We start from the raw sequence: 21,863 nt of genomic DNA on the forward strand, positions 1-21,863 counted from the left end.
CAGCAAAAACATGAATTTATCATTTATTCAATGGAGGGTAAGAAAAAGGAACATATGCAATTAAACTTTAGCAAATTTAGGGAGGGTAAAGAAAAGAACGCAAATTATACTGACAATTACCCTCACAGATTTATATTTACCTAGAATGGTGTGAAGACCAACCCTGGCCACGGGTCAGTTGAAAGGACAGAGGAACCCCAAAGGTTACAGTGCCAGTAGGCCAGCAGGTGCAGATCAGAATCAGGACAGGAAAACCCAGATTTGGATCAGGACCGGACCACCAAAGGTTAAAACCAGCACCCGCAGTTCAGTTGCAATGCCTGTGCTACTCCCTCTCTGCAGCTAACAGTCAGAACCCCGATTGGGTTATCAATTTCACCGACTAAGTGCTTCGCCAGCACCTCAGCTTCCCAGAACCCCGATTGGGTTATCAATTTCACCGACAAAGTGCTTCACCAGCACCTCAGCTTCCCAGAACCCCGATTGTGTCAGCAAATCTTCTGACAGAGTGCTCCGCAGCCCTCTGCTCTTAATCACCTATTGAGTGCATTGGGTCAGTGACAGGTCAGCTAATCGGACAAGTCGGACAAATTAACTAGCTAAGCCTACTCTAGTTATACCATTCTTCAGGGCAGTGTACCACCCCCAATGTTGCAAGTGTAAGGATCCCCCATTTCGATTGGACAGGAAAGGAGGACAGGTCATCACACTACCTAAATTCTGTTACTTCAGTGTTGAATATTAATTTTTCGTTCTCGCCCCATCAAATTTACTTTCACATGACATATTCCTACCACCTAACAATGGTTGTTCTATTGACAAATACATTGTATACAATTTAGTCTTCTTCTAGCAGGGTCAGAAGTCAGCTTCCCAGGCGCATCTTGGCTGTGACTGTCTTTTGGCTCAATCTCAATGATAGCAAGTTCAGTTTCTGGCCAGTCTGGGTCATGCGCAGAAGGACTTTCAAAATGGAGTAACAGCACCTCCCAGGCCCAAAGAATACGACCCATGAAAGTAGAAGAGAAACAGTTTTAGAACACAGAATAAATGAATACATGAAAACGTGGAGAAGTGTGGCTCACTGGTTAGAGCAGGCAGACCCTGAAGCAGAGGTCAGACCCGGGACCAGGGTTCAATTCCCGATGCGGCAGGGTCTTGAACGCTAAATGTCCACGGACTCGATAATTCTCACTTCGGTGCCTGACCTAATCATGGGTTCACACTCTGCAACTCTGGGCATTAAGCTTGCTTAATCTGCACAATGGCCCCCGCGGCGGGATGCCCTGTAGGGGCTATCTCACAGGGAAAGCCAGGACGGGTTCCCAAGGCAAGCGCTTAGAGACCCCTGGGTTATAAGCGCTATATAAATCCAAACATACATGTTTTTCTACTCTATACCCATTACTTTATAATAAACTATAGCATTAGGAATAGGCAGAACGTACAGCTTAGCAAAAGCAGCAGTGCAAGCTTCTCGCATGTGAGAATACAGAGCAGCCATATTAGCACTAGTGCGCAGATGCGACAGATTCCCTCCAGAATAAAACTATGTCATGTCACGTGGGTATGACAGACGCATGTGCAGTAGAAACATTCGCATAGCCGCAGCCATCTTAAATGCAAGCGTATTATGGTTAGTAAAACACATAAGCAAGCTTCACTCGGACACCCAAATGTAAATGTAAAAATGTAATATTAGTAAAACAAACATGTTGGTTACATAATTAGCGTTATTCGAGGTTCATGAATACGAGCAAGTCGCTTCTCGTGCGAATCCTTGCTCCATCAGTGATGTTGGATTATGCATCCACCACCTTCCCTACAGTTGCACAGACTGGAGTTGGAGTAGTAATTTATACTGTTGCAAATTCCAGCGCTTCCCTATGGCAAGTCTTTGTATCATGTAGTAACACTTTCATTATATTACCCGCGTTGTAATGACATGCGATGTAAAAGCATGTGTGATTGTGTCAAACATCCTAAAAGGCTGTAGCATGTTGAAAGAAATGCTCTATGGTATCGCAGACAAGTGGAACTGGCAATTTTGACTCCCACAGAGTCCTGATATTGCTCATACACCTCTATAAGAAACCTAATTGACTCACACACTACAGGGACTCAGAATTAACTACTTGAGTATTCTGATTAAATTTGTTCTAGAATGGAAATATCTAAAATTAGCAACTAGCCTAAACAAATAGGAATGCTTGTTTTTATAAACACAGAGTTCTAGTCAGGTTGAAATTCTGTAGCCATGGCAGCAGCTGTACTCTTGCACTGCAGCATCATCAGGGAACCCTCATGCAGGCATTGTTGTGGCATGGGTCAGTCCTCTAGAATGTGGTGTCTTTGACCATCTCAGAGCTGGGAGAGGTTTTAGCGGAGAAGGAGTCGGAGCTTTAGTTGGAGTCTATTTTTTCTTATATACTGTGTGCTGCATCAAATGGAGAAAAACAAGGTAAGAACACTTCCCAAAACTGAACAAAAAATGTAGCAATTATCTAGCTTTTAAGGGATTGTAAACACTGTCTCTGAAGTCTGATCTCACCCTACATTTCAGTCAACAATCAACAACTGCCTACCACTACTCTTTTTTCTTGATCTAAGGAGCAGTGAATTACAGAATACTTTAGATCCATTTGAAATCTGAGGATTATTACACTGTGTCTAAAACCTGCAGGAAGCAAAACATGTGCATTAATGGGCACTGGAGTATTGAACAGCCCTGTCTCCAAATTAAATAGCTTGCTATACATGTATATTTTATTGACCTTAATGGAATAGCATTATAAGACTTAAAATAGTTACATCAGGTGATGGCTCACACTCCCAAACCGAATGACGCAGCGGGTTGTATTTCCTTAGATTTACGCCAGGCCTTCGACTCCATACAGTGGGAAAATATGTTCTATGCCCTGGCCAGTAACAGGATCCCTGCGGAATACATCAAATGGGTGTCACTGTTGTATACAAACCCTACTGCACGGGCAAGAACGGATAGGCATATTTCAAGGCAATATGTGGTGGCAAGGGGCACCAGACAGGGATGCCCACTGTCGCATTTACTGTTTATTTTGGCATTAGAACCCCTGTTACTGACACTGCGCACAACTGCGGGGTATAGCGGAATAGTACTGGGCCCCACCACACATACTGCATCTGCATAAGCAGACGATTTAGTACTGTATTTTAGGGACCTGGATGCTAGTTGTGAACCTGTGCCCTTGGTTTTTGCTACATTTCAAAAGTTATCTGGATTATCAAAATTGAAAACAAATTCTCTGCCTATTATTTTAAGGATGCAACACGTACTGGTGCACTAGTCTTTGGAGACTGGTCTTTCCAGCTAGCGCCTGGCATTTTCAAATACCTGGAGATCAATATATACAGGGACACGGAAGATCTCCTGGAGTGTAACCTGGGGAGGGCTATTACTTTGCTGCGATCTTAAATAAAGTTCTGGGTCACCTTGCCTTTCTCTGTGGCGGGGAAGGTAGCAATTACCAAGATGGTGGTGCTCCCCAGGCTGTTGTATTTCTTCACCAATTTGCCTGTAATGGTACCGTTTAAGACGTTCACAACGCTCTCCTCTATGCTTATTGAATTAATATGGGGTAAGGGCAGACAGCGTATAGGGCTTGCAAAGTTGTATCTAGATACTAAACAGGGACGATTGGGAGTCCCCGACCTGAAAGCTTACTGTTACACAAATCAATTGCAGTGGCTGGCGTACTGGGTGGCGGGGCGAAACTTGCAAGAAATAGACATGACACACTCAGAATGGCGAGGGGGCGCAATACATACACTTATGCTGCCTAACAGCAGGATACCATCGTCAGCACCACACCTTCTGAAAATTGCATTACTTTACTGGAGACATTCCCTTTGTTACAACACGGAGGCGAACCCGTATGGCCCCACTATGCCCCTGCTGGGGATCCCAACACGGATGAGCAGAATCACTAGGAGGCTAATGGAGGAGGTGTGGGCGGGTGAGGTGTTAATGCTGCCTGCGGTTTCTCTCCACAGCGCGGGGACACGCCGGGATGGCGTAACCTGGCGCTTATAAGCTACTTTATTATTATTATTATTAATAGGAGCGTGGGAAGAAGTGGGAGTAACTACAGTGGGTGATTTCTTCAAAGAGGGTACTATGATGCCACATGGTTTACGAGGGAACATGGAGCACCAGACACTCTGTTCCTTCTGAATGTAAGCCTTTCTTACTACATCCGCACTACTTGGGCAACTGAGGGGGTGGAACCAGCTACACATGCGCTGATCACAATGCAGCATTTGATGGGCAATGGCAGACACCTTACCAGATGGTTATACAAAGGCATTCGCACGGTGGCGGCAGTGTCCCTCCGGACCTTACGTGATAAGTTGGAAACGGATATGGGTCGGGCATTTAGTGACAAGGAGTGGAGTGTATTGGTGGAATACGTTGTGGTAAAGGAAGATGCAGTCTAACTGTGTATGTTAGATAATCCTTTATTGTAGATTCCTTCTAGGATAAGTAAGTAGGAGAAGATAGTAAGTATACGTAAAACCTCACCAGGAGCAAGCTCCAAGCAGCTCAGCCTGAGTTTACCAACTGACACTGTGAGCCAGAGAGACACCCAGACATTCTATGATGACATGGTACATTCTATCCAGTGTAGAACAGTAGAGAAGTAATTTACTACACATCCTCCTTCCTTAGGGAATGACAGCAGAAATAGAGAGAAAGATAAGTAAGATACCTCCAATACAACATTTACATAAAAATAAAATAATGAGATACACAAATCTAATTATGTACTACACGAGGTATCAGAAATATCGTAACAGAAATATCATTAGCACGAACAGAAATACGATAAGATGCTAGACATTAGCACTACACGCCCCATCCCCCTCCCTTAGGGAAACAAAACGTGGTTTAGATGAAAAATAAACCAAAGCAACAAAGAAGGGTGGTCACGCTCACAACCTCCCCAAACATGGATACACCACGGGGTAGGCACCCTGGTAAACAAAGGTGTGTGTAGACACAGACCCTTAGGAGAAAACAACATACCCAAAGAAAGGTCCCCTAAGTAGGATAAACTTAGAAGGGTACACAACAGGATACTCACTCTGGGAACTGATATGGGGCATTGACTACCCACAAACAACACAACCTCCTTTAAGCGGAATAAAATAGAGAACAGCACAGGGTACTAACCCTTGAAAATAACACAACCTCCCCTGATAAGGGTACACCACAGGGTACAACCCTGATACGGGCATAAACTACCCACAAACAACACACCCTCACCTAAGTAAGATAAACCTAGAAGGGTACACAGCAGGATACTCACCCTGGGAACTGATGAGGGGCATTGACTACCCACAAACAACACAACCTCCTTTAAGTGGAGTAAAATAGGGAACAGCACAGGGTACTAACCCTTGAAAATAACACAACCTCCCCTGATAAGGGTACACCATAGGGTACACACCCCGGACACAACACAAACCTCCCCATGGCAAGATACTCACCATAGAGCAATACATGTAAACCACATGGGGCATTGACTACCCACAAACACTACCACCTCCCCAAAGTAGAGATAGAGTAATACATGTATAGAGTAATACATGTACACCACATGGGGCATTGACTACCCACAAACACCACCACCTCCCCAAAGTAGGGTACACCACAGGATACTCACCATGTGAAAAGATATGGGTATTGACACACAAACCTTCCCATGGCAAGATATTCACCATAGAGTAATACATGTACGCCACATGGGGGATTGACTACCCACAAACACCACCACCTCCCCAAAGTAGGGTACACCACAGGATACTCACCATGTGAAAAGATATGGGGTATTGACTACCCACAAACACCACCACCTCCCCAAAGTAGGGATAGAATAATACATGTACACCACATGGTTACTGACCGTGGAAAACTACACAACCTCCCCTGAGTAGGGTACACCACAAAATACTCACACTGTGAAAAGGTATGGGGCATTGACTACCCACAAACACTACCACCTCACCAAAGAAATGGATATACTCTTACACAAAGGGATAATTAATGTAGATAAACAAACAAAGATAAAGGTCTTGAACACCGGTGAGTAGTCTCTCTCCCGAAGTCATCCCTGATGAGAAACTGGTTCTTTGCTCGTTCTATGTAGCTCCATGTAGCTCCAGGAAGGTTGTCCCCTACTATGATGGACAAGCCATCACAACCATTGTCAAAAGCATTGTAACCTGCAGCAGGCAAGGCCAGCCCAGCCTCATAAGTAACTCTGAAACTGTCATTGTGTTCCTGGTGCTGATCTAGTAAAGACTTTGCTCGTGTCATATCGTTATCCCTGAGTGTAGGCACCACGCATTTGAGGTAGCAAGAATCTGAAACTTTTGTCTTGGTTCAAGGACCTTACTATATATTTTTTTTTTGTGTGGTTCTGATACCGTAGTCCTGGTTCCTGTCAGAATCTCTCTGTCCCGAATCTCCATCGTGAATCTGGGACCTTAATCTTGGTACTTCTGGAAACCCCTCTGTCACAATTTTTCCTCGTGGTTCTGGGACTTTAGACCTTCGTCATAAATCTACTGGGAACCTTTTGTCTTGGTTCAAGGACCGTACTATATTTTCTTTTTTTAAAGTTTTGGAGTCGGCAGACTCTCTGCCACAATTCTATACTTTCTCAGCCCTGGACACTCTGTCCTGGTTCTGGACTCTTCTTTGCTCACTGTCCCAGTTCAGAACTCTCTGTTCCAGTTTTGGGGTCTCTAGACTCCCTGCCACTGTTCTGGACTCTCTGTCATGCTTCTCTGTGCCAGTATTGTGAGTCTTCCTTAACTGTGCTTGTGAGTGGTGCGTAAACAAAAGAAATGCATTAGTTTCCAGAACCTTACCATATTATAATTTTAAGGAAGCATTTTTTATATCTTGAATATCAAGGAGATTGTATATGTCTCTTATTTCTTGTTGAATTGACTTGTTCTTAAAGCATACAGAGAAGTCCAGTCTCCAACACTGACTGTGACGCAGCTGTCCTGGTCGGATTTTATTGCCAAGATGTGATCTCGATGCAGACCAGGTGCAAAGTGCACACTTAGCACCCCTGACACTCAAGTTTATTATGTTTATATTCATCAGATTTTATGTCAAGCAAAGTTGGCGGCATTACTTCCTCTGCAATATGGAACTGAAAGGATGCACTTTGTTTGGTGTCTCTGGCTAGTACAACAGAATGGACTTTGCTTACTTTCCCTTCGAAGTTCTACTATGCACAGACAGCATCCTCACAGAGAAAAGCACAAGTCTCTTTAATGCATACACTCGCTTACCTTAACATCAGAGACGTATCTGCCATGCTGAAATCGTGTTTGACAAATTATTTTAATGACTCGGCAATAATGTGGAAGAGACTACACAAAATATGCCCACTTTACATCATGCATGATGATGTACTAAAAGTACTTCTTCGGCTACACGCTAATTCGCTTGACAGACGCTGGATTATGGCGCTGGTAACCAGGCAACACTGAGAGACACTGGAGATCACGGCGTGACTTATGACACACACATGGGACAAGCAGAGCAGAACAGGATTTCTCACCTGCGTCTTTGTGGAAACGTCTCCTGACATTAGACAGGCAACCCCTCATGAAGAAGTATGGAAGTCATCTAGATTGGATTGTTTCCTAGTTTTTTAGGTTTGGCCTCGTCGAAAGCTGCGCACTGCGCAGCTTTTCGGCGCAGGCGGAATCTAATGTTACAACAGTGTGGCCTTCGTTCCGCCTCTCTCTTCCATTGGCTAGCTCCATAAATGGAGGCTAGCCATTGGAAGAGAGAACTATCCGTCATTTCCCGAGGCGATTGGTGGGCGTTCCGCCGATTCTTTCCCTCTCCGCAACGTCATGTAGACGTGGCCACTGTGGGCGTGTACTTTTTTTTTCCCCCCGATGTTTGTGTTCATTGTTTGTCTTGTTCCCTGTCCCGCTGGCTGTTTCCTGACCCCCTCCCGCTGTCCTTGTGCCTGCCCGCCCCCCTCCCGCTGTCCGTACCCGCTTTATGAATACAAGTTGTTGAATGTCGCTCACACGCTGTCCAGTACCTGTGTGTGGTACAATCCCCACCTGTTCAGAAGCCTGTATCACTTACCACAGTCAGTCAGTGAGAGCTTTCCTCGGTCTGTGAGTGTGGGTGCGCACCCTGGCTTGGCCGGCTCTCCTCCCGCGCCCCTGGCTCAGCCCCCACCCTTCACTGAGCACCCCTAGAGTCGAGGCGCGCTCCACTACCTCCAACAGCTGCCGCTCACTCTGCGCCGGTCAGTCCTGTCCCAGGTAAGGCTGCGAGTGTGGCACTAGTGAGTGTACTCACTACGGCAGTTATTAGCGCTCAGTTCCGGCCCCCACACATACTTTTGAAGTTCTCCCAAACGCCAGCCCGAAGTTGAGGTGCGCCGTGCACTTACCTCAGCGGCCGTCAGTGCGCTCCACTCCTGGGCTGAGGTCTCTCCCTTCCGAGCCGGGGCTCTGCTGCTCACCGCACACTCTGGAGCCAGAGGAATAAGTAGCGTCCCTTCCCTCCCCGCCCCTCTCCTGTGCCACAGTGCCCACCCTCGAGTCGCTCTCCGTCAGGAGGCGAGGGAGCTATGCGCGACCAGCAGCTCGCAGACAGACTCTGAGGAGGGCTGTTTGCCTGAGCAAGGCTTTACCCTGGCCCACCCCCTGACGTCCAGCGCAGGGTGCCCGTGGGTGTGGGGCCATCCTTCATTAGGGGCAGAGCTTTGCTGTCACAGCCATATATCTCTCATAGAAGCAGGCGCACGGATGCCATGAGGCACTTTCGAACAGGGTATCTTCGGCGTAATGCGAATTAATTTTTTTCGTCATTTATGTTAGAGATAAAAATGTGCACTACTTTCCTTTCTGTGCAGTGTTCTTGTATACAAAGTGCAGCTAAATAATAAATGCACCCGTGCCCCTCTGGCCGCATGGCAATTAAAGGAATGCTGAGGGGGAGTGGGTACCAGGTCGCTGCTTTTAACAGATTTGTTGAGAAAGTAAGCAGGGGCTGCTCGAGTTTACGAGCGCTATTGACGGATTTAATATACAGGAAGCGGATAACTTCAGGGAGCGCCTCGGAGCCGCCGGCGGGTAGAAGTGCCCCCTTCTCGTGTGCTTTATCACTACCCTCTCTCTTAATTTCTTTGCACCCTTTCACTTTTGTCCTGCTCTCGCCGTGTGCCTTTTCTCCCCCTTTAATGATGTGGGTCGTTTTCGTTTTAGCCTTCTCTTTGATAAGCGTGGCTCAAATCCACCCGAGTGACTTACCGCACTCACCTATATTAATTATATAGGAAGTCAGCCGGACAGTGGAGAAGAATAAACAAAGTCTTTTATTAGGCCAAACAACACTCATATGAGAGGGCACTGTTCGACCTCACTCCTAGGAGTGCGAACGAGAGGGCTGACTCTCTGCATCACAGCAATACATTATAATGCAACACAGTCCATTGGGGTACGCCCCTTCTGGAAAATTACTGAAACCCAGACCAGCGAACAATGCCATCATACAGCAGGCATCTGCACCTGCAAAGGATACATTGCTATCTTTACTCAAGGCCATGGAGCTAGGCTTCAGCGTCTCTGGTGCATGAGAACATTACTGATAAAGAGACTTGTTAGTTTCGGCCACAGTAAGCCGAGAAACGAAAACTGCTGTCTTAGGGAAATTCTCTATTCCTGCGGGAGGGGTAAATGAGCGAGTAAGGCTCGCGGTCACAGAGGAATACACAAAATGGTGGCACATAGGCTAAGCTAAGGAACTAATATGGTCACACGTACATTCGAATAATAAAAATGGCAAGCGGAATACTTCAACACAGGTGCATATACGAACTTCATTAGTTAGCCATATGATGCTAACTTACATATGAGAAGGGACAGTTGGAGCATCGAAAAAGTGAATTCTATCAGACCCTCCTTTTAGCATTATTGGCTAACTGCGGCCACATTTATTTGCCAAAAGGTAGTGCCGGCATATCCATTCTAGGGGCAGAACACATTATTATATTTTTTTATTCTTTTAATCTAAAACATCCTCTGAAATAAACATCAATCAACTTGCATCAGCAGGAATTTCAGTAATCATCGAAGTGGCATATTGACCCGACACCTTCTTTTGTGGACGCAAATTCGTAGCACACATGGAGCAACATGGAGGGAGGCAATATACACAAAGGCAACATGTCAGTATGACGCTCACCACACCCACCAAACCCATCAATATTTTCCAACCCCAGGAGGAGAAGGCACCCCAGAGCCACCCCTGTAGGGACCAGGTCCCGTTATCTTGATGTAGTTCGGTCGCTAATCTATGTAATTTCTGTACTGCCAAGTTAACAGTCGGAGCTGAGTCAGGAATATACACACAACAAGATGTCCCGATGACGCGACAGGCCCCGCCCCTATCTGCCAGGATGACGTCAAGCACCATCCTATTTTGAATCGTGAATAATCTCATAGCCTGAATCTCAACGGAAATGTTAGTCGTAATGTCAGCTTCAGTAAGGACTACCTTTTCCATTACCCTGGACAGTCGTCGAATGGCCCTACTGTTAAATATCGGACCCCAGAAAGGTAGCAGGCCCTTAGAAAAATCAGTCCATTGCTGATACGAGGTGTCAGTCTGGTCAACGTCATCTACCTGGAGCTCCCTCCTTTTACGCTGCTCTTGTGGACCGGGAAATCTACGATGAGTTCTGTGATAGTCACATATACGGGAGGAATCATATAGGCCAAATAACACACCCCACCCCAACCCTCAGGCAACCATAAGTATCCATTATCTCCGCACACAAAATAGATGCTGGGGGGTGTAACCAAAGAGGGGCTGAGAGGCAAACGTATCAATGCCGTCACGTTACATGAGCTATTACCAACCTTAATGGGACCCCTTCCCTCTATGCAGAAAAATGGCGAGGGACCCACCACAGCCAGGGGTATCAGAGACTTGACACTGTCATTTCCTTTTGGGGGGTGTCTGTAAGACAGGGAGGAATTCAACTGCAGGAAGCTATCCCTAACTTTGTCAGTATCATTTGGTATCAAAAACCGGCCCAACTTTTTCTCGCACGTCTCTATAAATGTCTGATCAAAACGTCCGTCAGTATATATTCGTCCAAGGGAAGAGGGAGGCAAAGGGCGTACTCGCATTGTCATAGTCGACCCCCTATTCTGCAGTCTAGGAGTCAGAAAATCTGTCTGCTGAAAGTATTTAACGAGACCTATGAGAGTATACCACCCCACACAACTATTCACAGGAGTCAAAGGAAGTGCTAGGAATCTATCTTTCTTGTAGGCAGCCGAAGGGAGGAGCCCACAGACCCAGCAGTCAGTCAAATTGGTGGTGGCATGTGCATGGTGCAAAGTCTTAATACAAACATTTTCTTTGTAACCCCTCCTCAACATTCGTTCACCATAATCCACAGTAATCATATTATGTTCAGGAACAGCAGTAGGTGTGGGTGCAAACACATGAACGGGGTAGGCTTTATCCAGGAAAAACAATATACCAAGAGTCACTATAAAAGCAATTAGAACAACAATGATGACCACTATTTTTCCTTTCCGGGAAAGGGCCAACCAAGGGGAATCAGGCACAGGTCTCGGAGGAGCCGCAAAGGGCTGCTCCTCATCAGGGATGGGGCGGCCAAAAGGATACATTCTCAAAAGCGTTCAAAATATATCAAAAATGTAAAAAAGAAAAAAACACTTCTACTAAAAAAATAGTCCCAGACAGTCCGCAAAACCGGCCAGAGGGGTTCTTCAACCCTAAAAAGGGATCTTCTCCCTGTGTCCTTCAAAGCCTCAAAGGCAGGCTTTTACCGTCCATACCTTATTCCAACGTCGCTTAACACACAGCAATTGAAAACAGGGGAGCACTTAATCCGGGCCCCGCACCACTCTATAGTCTCATAGAACACGATCTTCGGCTAAACACCAGGGCTCTTACAAGTCCATCCCTACCACTAAATCTTCGTATTCAGAAAGTCCACTAAACCCTTCTTCCAGTGTTTAGTCCATCACATTTGTCACTCTTATTTATTTTCTTCGGGGCCGCAGATTATAGCGAGTGCTCCCTGGCACTTCGGGATCAATGAACAAGCCAGGTGTATCTATGGCAGATGCTGGACTCTCTGATGTCTCTTCACTAGTAGCAACGGGAGTAGTAGAGCTCACCGAATTCTCAATTCTGCTTTGCTCTTCTCCAATCAGTGAAGCATCGGAGAAGGGAACATATCTGGGTATTTGCTCGTGTTCCTCGTCAGCAATGCCTTCCTTTACCCATTGATCATAGGGTAGCGGCAGCGGGACCTTCTTCACGTGCGAGGCGTGGGTCCACGCCTTCCTTCCTTCCACCCGAAGTGCCGTACGCGTCGTGAGGAGCACCTGACGCAGCTCCGACCACCTGGGCTCCAGACAGGACTTCCGTTGATATCTTCGGACGACGACCCAATCGCCTGGGTTGATGGAGTGTCCGGGCCCCTCCGGCAACGGCTTCAGGGTGTCTGCTACCTGCTGATGAATAGAACGAAGATCTTTAGTCAAAGCATACAAGTAGTCTGTCAACAAAGGATACTGAATTTCGGAGAAGCACTTAGGCCTGGGCACTCCCCAGACATTGGCCAGGTGGCCGAATATGACTTCATAAGGGGAGACGCCCGTTTTCGAATTCACTGTTACTCTCGTAGAAAGCAAGGCTAAAGGAAGGGCATCTGGCCAGTGGAGACCTGTACTCTCCTGTATTTTGGCCATTTTCAGTTTGAGCGTTCCATTAAACCGCTCCACAAGACCCGCTGCCTGAGGGTGTAGGGCCGAGTGGAATTTTTGGGAAATCTGCAAGCCTTTACATATTTGTTTGACTAATTCTGCATTAAAGGACGTACCGTTATCACTCCAGATCACCCTAGGTAATCCGAAGCGAGAAAAATACTCCTTTATCAACATTTTTGCAGTAGAAATGGCCGTGCAGTCTTTAGTTGGAAAAGCCTCCACCCACCTGCTAAAAGCACATACAACCACAAGAACATATTTCAAGTTGTTAACCCTCTCCATTTCAATATAGTCCATCTGAATTACCTCAAAAGGGAAAGAGGGAGGTGCAAAATTTCCAGCTGGGACAGGGGTACCCTTCCCAGGATTGTGCCTCAAACACACCATGCACTGTCGGACCAAGTGGGTCGCCACTTTGGAGATATTTTTATTGCTCCACACTGGGTCCAACAATTTGCATATGCCTTTCGCGCTAATATGTGCAGGCCCATGAGCCATCGTCACTACTGGAAGAACATATGCATTTGGGAGTAACCATCGTCTCTTATCGGTCACATCTGTCCAACATTCATCCGCATCCAATCGCCCCTGCCCATCCTTCCATGCCCTCAATTCATCTTCTGTCACTTTTTCTTGTATATTTTTTACACTCTGTACAGTATCTGAGAACATATTAACATCTGGGACCCATCTAGCTGGTCCTGCCACAAACATCCGTGGTAGTTTTGTCCGAGCAGTCTCTTTTGCAATTTCGTCTGCAAAGACATTGCCTCGCCCTACGTCATCCACTATTGTCTTGTGTGCGCTACACTTTATCACCGCCAACCTTTTGGGTAACGTCAGTGCCGCTAACAGTCGTAGTATCAGTGGGCCATGTTGTATGCGTTGGCCGTGTGAAGTCAGAAATCCCCGTTCCGCCCAGAGTCGCCCATAATTATGAGCCACGCCAAAGGCGTATTGGCTGTCAGTGTAAATATTCACATCCAGTCCCTCACTCAATTCACATGCTCTCAATAAGGCTATTATCTCGGCAGCTTGGGCCGAATTGTACGGAATCCTAGATGTCTCTACTACTGTCTGCAACGTTGTTATTGCATATGCTGCTGTCGATGTACCATCTGGCAATTTGAAACAAGACCCATCCACATACAGTTCCCCGTCAGGCTCATCTAAGGGCTTGTCTGTGAGATCCACCCTCCCCTTTGTCTCTTCTTCTGTCCTAAACAGACAGTCATGTATGTCATTGTCCTTTATATCTGTGGGGATAGGTAACAATGTGGCAGGATTCAATGTAGCACACCTTTTGATCGTCACATGAGGTGCAAAGAGAGTCATCTCATAACCGGTAAGACGAGCACTAGTTAAGTGCTGCGTCTGTGTTCTGTTTAGCAAAATGTCCACAGCATGCGGTACCATTACTGTGAGATCTGATCCCAGTACGAGCCCTGCCGATTGTCTTATAGAGACCGCAGCAGCCGCCGTGGCTCTCAGACAACTCGGCAGTGCTCTTGCCACATTGTCAAGCATTGCGGAAAAATAAGCGCAGGGTCTCTGTTTCCCCCCAAAACACTGAGTTAGAACAGACAACGCGCAACCTTCCGCCTCATGTACGTAAAGAACAAAAGGCTTCTGGTAATCAGGTGTTCCAAGAACGGGCGCAGAACATAAAGCATTTTTTAGTAAATCAAACGCTTCTTGACATGCAGGGGTCCAGGGTAGGGGTTCGCGCACTTCTTTGGTAGTCAGATACAATAGGGGTTTCGTTAGTAACGCATAGTTAGGTATCCACTGGCGACAATACGATGTTATGCCCAGAAATGCGCGCACCTCTGGCTGCGTGTTAGGTACCTTCATGTTAGTGATAGCTTTTATGCGCTCTGGCGTCAATCTCCTCCCCACTTTCGAAAGGAGGTGACCGAGGTAGGTTACCTCCGTTCAACAGTATTGAAACTTTGGAAGGGACACTTTATGCCCCCTTTTTGCCAAATGGTGTAGTAATTTGACAGTAGCATCCCGACAACCTGTCTCGTCGTCCGACGCTATCAGGATATCATCCACATACTGCAACATGACGTTGCCAGGTGGAAGTTCCAGTTCATCCAATTGTGCCTTCAGAGCCTGACTGTATATACTCGGACTTTCAGTGTACCCCTGGGGAATTCTCTTAAACCTGAAGCTTCGGCCAGCCAATGAGAATCCGAATAAATAACGGCTGTCCTCGTGGACTGGAATACTGAAGAAAGCATTCTTCAGATCCAGAACAGAGAAATATTTGGCAGAAGGGGGAATCATCGTCAATATCGTAGTGATATCCGAGACCACCGGGTATTGTGGCTCCACTACTCTATTCACGTGACGCAAATCAATCACGAACCTATATACATCAGGAGTGTTATCTGTAGCATCGGGTGATCGTCTTTTAAGGATAGGTAGAATAGGGCTGTTACATATGTTCGAATCCGTCTCTTCCACTACACCAGACCGAATCAAATCTTGTATTATTTGTAACAGGGCCTTTTCTCCCTCCCTAGGAATCCTGTACTGTGGAACCCGGGGCAATTTCGCTCCCACCTTTACTCTTATTGTCACCGGGGCTATATCCATTTTGCCTACATCTGTGTCATTTACAGCCCAGAGACAGTCGGTATTCCTTGGAATTCAGGTGGTAATGGGTCATCTTTGGAAAAACACTGTAGTGGGCGAGCAACATTTGGGCCTAACGTAAGATACACACCATCCGGGGAACAATAGATAGTGGCGTGCAACCTCTTCCAAAGATCTAAGCCCAACAAATTTTCTCCACAATTCGAAGTCAATAGGAACGGTGAATCAACAGTAAAAGGACCAATCGTTAACGTGAGGGGTTTAGAAATGGGGCTAATCACCGGGGTACCTGCAAAACCCACAGAGATGTTATTCTTGCCAGACAGAGCCGCCCCTGGGACCCAAGAATGAGCCACTGAACTTTTCATTGCACCCGTATCCACTAGAAATTTTTGTTGAGACCCCAATAAGTCTGCCTCGACATAGGGTCCCCTTTGATCAACTTCCACAGGCACTGGTCCCTCGCTCTGTCCTACGCTGTCCTAGTTGTGGGGGAACCCTGTCAGATCGTCTACTGAGTAATCGTCATTGTAGTACTGACCGCCGCCCCTCTGCAACTGTTGTCTGTCCGCACTGTTGTCAAAGTAATTGCCTCCCTGTCTCCCGCCTCCTTCTGACCGTGCAGCCTGTCTCCCATAATCACCACTACCTCTTCCTCGTCCTCGCCCTGGACCGGCATTCGACTGAAGCAGTGGGCAATCCCTCCACCAATGCCCCTCCTGCTTGCACTTCGCGCACTGATTTGGTCCCAGCCTTTCTCTACTCTCACCTCTCCCAAAGCCGCCACCACGACTCGGCGCCGCACCTCTTCCTCTGCCTCTAGCCCCTTGCTGCAACAAAACCCTAGTCTTCAAATACTTAGCCTTCTTTTCCTGCTTATCCTTACTCTCATTTTCTCTGTGCTCATAATACTGTGCCATGCTAAGGATACCTGAAGGAGAGGACGTTGTCCACGTGCTCTCCGACGCTTGCAATCTCGCTGAAATTTCGGGCAATAAGTTCATGACAAACCTATTGACAAAAAGCCGCAACCCTCCATCCTGTGACACATCTTGCCCACTAAAATCCATAAACGTTTCTTCAAACCTTGTAAAGAAGTCCGAGACTGCCTCATCCTTTTTCTGCTTACAAGCCGTCAACTTGTCCCAATCTACCTTCTTCGGGGGAATGAGAGAATGCATGTATTTTATTATGCGCCCCGGCAAGGCCAAAATCTCAGCTTTCGGCTTTTCTCCTGGCTTACGTTCCTTATCCCAGTCCTGTAATTCCTGCCACGTACCTCCTAACTCTTCCGAATGGTCTGTACCTTTTACCTGCCGCCACACATCAACTGGGACCAAAAGCCCAAAAAACTATTAAACTACACATCACCTCCCTCACCCCGGTATTCGTTCTGAAAGCTCCACTCTGTATGTCTCGCAAAGTCGCCGGAGCCACACCTCCATACCCCTGTTCCCATAGCTGTATCAATACATTCGACATATGCCACAAAGCGTGTTGTTGCATCAAGGGCTCAAAATCTTTCATTGTGGACCAAATATCTTCAAACGAGTAAATATTATTCCTCGCCCACTGGCATGCCTGATTAGCCACTATACTCTTCTCGTCTAAACCAACTGTAGAACGCGTAAGCAGCTTCCGTACCTGTGTGAGTAATCCGCTCCCTGCGCCTCGGCTCGGCGTTAACATCTCCTGACTGGGGGTGGTACTAGCTGAAACAGTAGGGAGTGCTAAAGAGAATTGGGAGGGTGCAGGTGAAGTGGTCTGGAGTAAAGAAACAAGGGGTGTCGGGGGCGAGGAAACTGCGCTATGTTGAGGGGCACTCGCTGATGGACCTGGGACCCCACTAATGGAGGCCGGAGCTGGTAAGGAGGGATACAAGGACTGCGGGGCGTAAGGGGGAGGGGGTCGGGTATCCAAAATGTCTTCCATCTCATCTGGGTCATCCTCTCGTACTACATAACTTTTATTTTCTTTCAACCTGCAAAGCCTATCTGCACGCTCCAAACGCAGTGCGTTCTCATTCCCAACCTGTTCTCTCGCTTTCTGTGCCATAGTCTGCGTGGACTTTTTAAAAGCCTCTTTCTCGTCTCTTATCTTTCGCTTCCTGGCTTCTTTCTGCCACACCCTTAAAGAATCGAACATGCTTTGACGGCTACGCCTAGCAAACAATTTGTCCTGTAAATAATCCAACTTAGCTTCATCAAAAGAACCCGTCAAGGGCCATTGCAAATCCACATTGTCAGCAGTGTACCGGTGCCACAAAGTTCCAAACAAAAGAGGGACCAATCCATGCTTGACATACATATCAAAGCTTGGAGTGCCCTCAGGGGGTGCAGGTTGGCTCTCGGCCAGTCTAGTATCTGAGGGTCGGCAACAACATCCAAAACATCGTAACTTGCTAAAACACGGCATGTTTAAAACACTTCTCTGTCAACAAACTTCGTCACCTTGAATCACTTAGCTCGAGCTCGTTCACACACACATATAATTATACACTGGGAAATCACGCACACACACATATACAATACCTCCAAACACGTGTTACCAAATGGGACAAGGCCCGTCGACCAAGTCCTGGGGAACCTGGACCCTACCGCAGACCGAACAGTACACTAACTGTTCTGAGGATGGGGAAACAAATCCGCTCCCCGCGCGGCACTATGGATCACTGCGCACTTTACCACGGGAGACCCAGGTATCACCTCCACTGAACCACCACTCTAGGAGTTCAGGGTAAGCATCGGAGTCCACCCGCAATGAGCCACGCCTTCATTGCGGATCACTACAAACAATATATCTAGACGTTCCCCCCAACCTCGTCAAGTCTGTCAGAGTGCCTGCTCGCACTCTGAGTTCCCCGGAGCACACTAGCCCCCAGGAGCACACCGGCTCCTCAAACCTCTGGAGACACCCTAGTCTCCCGGAACACTCCAGTTCCTGACACAATCACAGGTGGACCACTCACCTTCCGTAGGCGGCACCGACCTCTACCGTTCTCCACCCCCGGCTGCCAGGACCAACACGGTCAGCTTCGAGTTCCGCCTTCTGGACCCCGGCGTAAGATCCGAACCGGGACCTCTCCCGATCAGCAGGGTGGGGCAGCGCTGCGAGAACCAAGCTCGGCATCTGATGGGTACCCGGGCCCACCGTGCCGACCAGCGGGTCCCCGGTCTTCTGCTACCCCCTTACGGGTGAGAAAGATCCTTATCGCGGGGTTCCTATTCGGGCGCCATCTGATAAGCGTGGCTCAAATCCACCCGAGTGACTTACCGCACTCACCTATATTAATTATATAGGAAGTCAGCCGGACAGTGGAGAAGAATAAACAAAGTCTTTTATTAGGCCAAACAACACTCATATGAGAGGGCCCTGTTCGACCTCACTCCTAGGAGTGCGAACGAGAGGGCTGACTCTCTGCATCACAGCAATACATTATAATGCAACACAGTCCATTGGGGTACGCCCCTTCTGGAAAATTACTGAAACCCAGACCAGCGAACAATGCCATCATACAGCAGGCATCTGCACCTGCAAAGGATACATCGCTATCTTTACTCAAGGCCATGGAGCTAGGCTTCAGCGTCTCTGGTGCATGAGAACATTACTGATAAAGAGACTTGTTAGTTTCGGCCACAGTAAGCCGAGAAACGAAAACTGCTGTCTTACGGAAATTCTCTATTCCTGCGGGAGGGGTAAATGAGCGAGTAAGGCTCGCGGTCACAGAGGAATACACAAAATGGTGGCACATAGGCTAAGCTAAGGAACTAATATGGTCACACGTACATTCGAATAATAAAAATGGCAAGCGGAATACTTCAACACAGGTGCATATACGAACTTCATTAGTTAGCCATATGATGCTAACTGACATATGAGAAGGGACAGTTGGAGCATCGAAAAAGTGAATTCTATCATCTTCCTGTCTTTCCTGGCCTCTCCCAAGTCTCACTCGTTATGTTCTGCTTCTCTTTCTGTCTTTCCTGACCTCTCCCAAGTCTCACTCGTAATGTTTTGCTTGTTTTTCCCCGGCCTCTCTTTCACTGACCCTCTTTCACACTTAATGACACGCATCTCTCCCTCTTTCTTATTCCTGATTCCCTCTCATGGCCATTATTTCACAGGAAAGTTCGTGCCGCATATCTTCTTAACTGCTCTCCCTTTGTTACCAGTCTAGAACAAAGCCGCCTGAAGAATCAACACCGCTGTGTAATGCACAATAATTCCAAAGTAAAATACCGTGGCATCGGTCAGCACCTCGCCCCACAACACCCGCTGCAACAGGTTGTAACACCAAACTTGTAGCTTGCACTTCTGTTTTGTTGCTGTTTAGCAGCAGCCCTGCTACTGTGAATTCATGGATTGTTTCTTTCTCGTGTAATTTGATGCGGCGGCAGTAAACGAACCAGGCTCAGAGCTTCTGAAAACTTTGTGCCCTTCTGTCCTAACGCCGCCTGATAGGATACGAAAAAGCAAACGGGTAACGTGATTAAAGGACGTAGTATATGATATGGTACTACCACTTTATTTATATTGATGGGAATACATTTATACGGTTATGATTGTGTTTGTGCTCATGTATGCATGTTCAATAAACACAAGTAAATATTTATGGCAGAGTAATGACAATGCATGCAATTTTACCTTGGACACAGTGAAGCTGTTGTTGTTCTGAATATGGTATTGGGATTTGCGTCCCAGTTTTTGCGTCTCAAAATCTGGCCACCAGACTTAGCTGTGTTCCAAGTTTATACCACTGTGTTCACCCTCATTCTTTCTTGTCTCCTCTTTTTATTCTTCCCTGACCCTTTCTTCCTTCCCTCGCTTCAATCTTCATCCTGCCATTTCCTCTTCCATTACTTCCCAGGAAACTTTTTCGCCTGTCTACCCTTCAGAGGACATTTATGAGTGCCTGTGAGCCATAAAGCACATTTCTTGTGCTTCATGCAAAACGGTCAACCACCAACCAGCCCTTTAATAAAGCTCTTGTTGAGCGTAGGTGCTTGCATTGCCCACATTTGGATAATTACTTTACATATATATATATATATATGGCTCTGGGTGTGTGTGTGTGGCTCTGTGTGTGTGTGTGGCTCTGGGTGTGTGTGTGTGGCTCTGGGTGTGTGTCTCTGGGTGTGTGTGTGGGGTAGTAATTGCTGTCTGCTGAGCTCATAATACGTCTACGGCTACAATAGGTCTCACATTTGCGAGAGATTAAGCTAATGGCAATGTAAATGACAATGCCATTTATTTATCTGTTTTCAAAACCAACACATAAATACAAATTTTGTCATTTACAATGCCAATAGCTCTAACTTTTCCAACGGCGAAACCATTGTAAATGCTTGTTTTCCTTGAAATTACTGGCGGCTGATTTCTTGTTGTTTTAATTGCGGTTCTAATTAAGCTCAAAATGGCGACACGCTTCTTGATGTGACACCGTGTGGTTCACGGGACGCTGTGGCATGCAGGTGTCACTGGTCAGCTGTGAAGAACGCCATGCAGAATTCACCCTGCTTTCACGCGGCACTTAAGAGAACAGTGAGATGCGTGTGAAAGGATTTTGAATTTAAACAATGCGCTTCAATTTGCAATGTTGGGGGGCCCACTTTATGAATCCAAAGCGGCAAAAAGAAATATGCTCACCACACGAAAATTACTCAGTCTCTGACCCCACACATATGTCCCAGTGCTCACCAAAGGAGGCTCTTCATGCCACCAAACACTCGCACAGCTAGTTTCTCCAGGAAAGTTCTCGAGAACCGTTTGGTGCTGTCACTGTGTCTGTAAAAGCATCAACGCTAAAACACATTTACAAAGTGCTCAGTGTGTAGAGGTAACTTGCCTGAAAAGAAGGATACTGCTGCTCACTGCTAATGATGCCACTTTTCCTCAAGTCTATTTAACGCCGTCACTGACTCTGCACCACATCAAAAACACATATAAAAGGTGTTCGTTGAAGTAAAGTAACACTAAGTCCTTTTTTTCCTTAAAATACACCACCGCCGTTGAAGTGCACAATCAGACCTTAATAAAGCCGCTGATGAAGTACACTGCCATATGCTGCCAGAAACACATCCCAACACCAGGCAGATTGGCAATTTACTGAGGATGCAGGCAAAGCGTGCAGTAAGGTCACAACACTTCCAAGCAGATAGGGGCTTAAAAAAAGCAAGAGAACACCACACAGTGTACACACCTGTTGCACCTATGAGATGCTTGTTGCTGGAGAGATTGTTCACTACCTCCAGGTCACCACAGACTCCTCAGTAATGAAAGGCAAACGCCCAGGGTGCAGGCTGTCCAGATGATGCAGGACGCCTGGTGGGGTTAGCTGAGGCATTACCTTTTAGTTTCAATTGAAGTTTTAAAAGTCCTTAAAGCACAGCTTTCCAAACTTTTCATGTTGGTGA

The sequence above is a fragment of the Lissotriton vulgaris genome, chromosome 9 (assembly GCF_964263255.1).
Source record: "Lissotriton vulgaris chromosome 9, aLisVul1.2, whole genome shotgun sequence".
NCBI classification, from domain to species: domain Eukaryota; kingdom Metazoa; phylum Chordata; class Amphibia; order Caudata; family Salamandridae; genus Lissotriton; species Lissotriton vulgaris.